We start from the raw sequence: 343 nt of genomic DNA on the forward strand, positions 1-343 counted from the left end.
CAGAGGAGCCACAGAAAGCAGGATGGACCAAAGTAACTAGCAACAACTCCAAAAAAAACTCAACAAGATGATAGCAATAAAACAAGGATGCCCACTATAACCTCTCTTATTCAATATTATATTGGAAGTCTTAGCGATATCAATAATACCAGAGAAGGAAATAAGAGGTATCCAAATTGGCAAAGAGGAGGTAGAAGTACCTTGATATGTAGATGACATAATAGTATACTTGTTGTTTTTGTTGTTATGTGCCGTTGAGTCATTTACGACTCATAGCGACCCTAAACCCTGCTCTATCCTGTGCCAATCGCATTGCCTCTGACACACCCATCCCGATTACCCC

This window comes from Elephantulus edwardii, unplaced genomic scaffold (assembly GCF_000299155.1).
Source record: "Elephantulus edwardii isolate Elephantulus edwardi_28Jun2011 unplaced genomic scaffold, EleEdw1.0 scaffold00394, whole genome shotgun sequence".
Lineage (NCBI taxonomy): Eukaryota > Metazoa > Chordata > Mammalia > Macroscelidea > Macroscelididae > Elephantulus > Elephantulus edwardii.